General features: G+C 41.8%; 1 non-coding gene across 1 annotated transcript; it reads left to right on the top strand.

Moving 5' to 3' along the window:
• Positions 1-1,163: 1,163 nt before the first annotated feature.
• On the top strand, positions 1,164-1,267 carry LOC130960074 (small nucleolar RNA R71). Its single transcript, XR_009078987.1, has one exon. It is a non-coding gene; the product is annotated as a small nucleolar RNA R71 (small nucleolar RNA).
• The last annotated feature ends 1,233 nt before the right edge of the window (positions 1,268-2,500 follow it).

Below are 2,500 nucleotides of genomic sequence, written 5' to 3'. Positions count from 1 at the left end.
TCAAATACTTGATATGTGTAGGCATCTGCTGGAGGATCTCAAGAAAGGGAATATTGATGCGGAGAGACTTAAATGTCTCTAAGAACCTTGAATATGTTTTCCCTTTTTCACCTCCTTCAAACCTCTGAGGGAATGGTGCTTTTGGTTGGTATGTTCCCAGCATGGCTTCCTTTTGCATTTCCTTGGCTTGCTCAGTTTCACTTTCCTGCTTAGCTTCTTCCACACCTTCTTTCAAGATTTCTGGCTCCTTTTCTGATGGTCTGATTCCTTCTTCTTCTGAGACTTCCTTCAATATGGTGATGGCCTTGCATTCTTCCCATCTCACTCCCTTTTGTTCCCCCTTAGGATTCTTTTCAGTGTCACTAGGGAACACTGCAGTTGACTTGGGGGCCTGTTGAGATAGCTCTCCTACTCGAGACTCCATCCACTTGAGTTTTTCACCATGGCTCCTTAAGGTCGATCTCACATCTTCCCTAAAACTTTTCAACTCATTTATGTCCTGACCCATGTTTGCTAGTATTCCTTCTATCCTGTTTAATTGATCTTGAAATTGTTGGTTCGGATTGGATTGAGCAGGTTGGGTATTTTGGCCATGATATGGTGGTTGGGAGTAAGTGTTTTGTGTGGCTTGGTATGATCTTTGGTTGGAGTGTTGGTATGTGGAATTGTTATGTTGGTTGTGGTTGTAAGGTTTGTGGGTTTGTGGTTGGGTTTGCTGGTTTCCCCACCCAAAGTTTAGGTGGTTTTTCCAACCTGGGTTGTAAGTGTTGGAGTGTGGATCATATGATTGCTTTTGTTGGTTTCCCACATAGTTGGCCTCTTCCCAATCACCTCCTTCAATGCTTACTTCCTCTTGATCTTGTGTGTATATCGCAGCCACTTGCTTTGTGTCTAATTTCCTGGTGAGCTCTGCTAGTTGCTTGGCAAACACCTTGTTTTGAGCTAGAATTGTATCAACATGGTTCAGCTCCATGACTCCCTTAGTGTTGTGTCTCTCTGAAGCATAGTAGTACTCATTCTCAGCCACTGTCTCAATCACTTCAATGGCTTCTTCCACAGTCTTTTTCCTGTTCAATGAACCTCCTGATGAATGGTCTACAGCCTTCCTTGATTCATAAGAAAGTCCATCATAGAAAATATGCAATTGCACCCATTCAGGGAACATGTTTGGTGGACATTTCCTTGTCAATTCTTTGAACCTCTCCCATGCCTCGTAGAGCGTCTCACCATCTTGTTGTCTAAAAGTCTGAACCTCAGATCGAAGCCTATTGACCTTTTGTGGGGGGTAAAAACGTGCCAGAAACTTGCTCTCCACCTCATCCCAGGTTGTTAGGCTGTCCCTTGGGAATGATTCCAGCCACTTGGCTGCCTTGTCCCTAAGTGAAAATGGAAACAAGAGCAGTTTATAGGCATCTTCCTGGACTCCATTGGACTTCACAGTGTCGCAAATTCTCAGGAATTTTGTGAGATGTTGGTTTGGGTCTTCATTAACACTCCCACCAAATGAACAATGGTTCTCCACCAGTGATATTAACTGTGGTTTGAGTTCAAAATTATTGGCCTGAATGGGTGGTTTCTGAATGCTGCTTCCACAATTCCCAGAGGTTGGGTTTATGTATGAACCAAGAACCCTCCTCTCAGGAATGGCATTGTTTCCATCAACCCTCTCATGGTTGTGAAATTCTCTATCCATGTTGAGATCTAGAGCTTCCTCAAAGTTGTCCTCAGATTCTCCTTCAGATTCTTCTTCTCTCAGTACTCTCTTCCCTCTTGCTTCCCTTCTAAGTCTATGAAGGGTCCTCTCTGGTTCGGTATATGGAGGAGTTGATATTTCTCCTCTCCTACCTGTCATACAAGAACACACCACAAGCAACAAACAAGTGGAATACTCTTGGTTAATGGAAGAGTATGGTTAGAGCAGTTGAGGAATTAATTCAAATAGTTAGTGGGTCAGTGAGTTAGTTGCTTGAATTGAAAGGCATAAGAAAGAAAAAGCAAGTAACAGAGTGCAGACATTAAAATTCAACAAGTAACTTGAACTAAATTAACAAAACAAGAAAAATGCTCAATCTAGTAAACTTCCAATTTGAGAATTGTCAATCGAAAACCAATCCCCGGCAACGGCACCATAAACTTGATGTGCATAAACTTGTTATGCTAGTATTTTAGGAAGTTGCACGAACGGCAAAATTCCTTCCGGCAAGTGCACCGGTTATCGTCAAGTAAAAACTCACAATAGAGTGAGGTCGAATCCCACAAGGATTGGTTGAATGAGCAATTCGAATTAGAAGTTTGTTTAGTTGAGCGGAATCAACTTTTGGATGTGAATTGCATAAAGTAAATGTGGCAGGAAACGTAAATTGCAAGGAATTAAAATTGCATAAACTTAAATTGCGAGAATTAAGGTGCGAGAAAGTAAATTGCTGAAAGTAAAAGGGATGGGGGTGATTGCATGAATTGAAATTGCAGAAGGTAAATAGAAAGTGTAGATCAGAAATGG

Source organism: Arachis stenosperma, unplaced genomic scaffold, assembly GCF_014773155.1.
Source record: "Arachis stenosperma cultivar V10309 unplaced genomic scaffold, arast.V10309.gnm1.PFL2 arast.V10309.gnm1.Scaffold_100070, whole genome shotgun sequence".
NCBI classification, from domain to species: domain Eukaryota; kingdom Viridiplantae; phylum Streptophyta; class Magnoliopsida; order Fabales; family Fabaceae; genus Arachis; species Arachis stenosperma.
The sequence above is the reverse complement of the archived record's forward strand: the minus strand, read 5'-3'. Positions and strand labels throughout refer to the sequence as shown.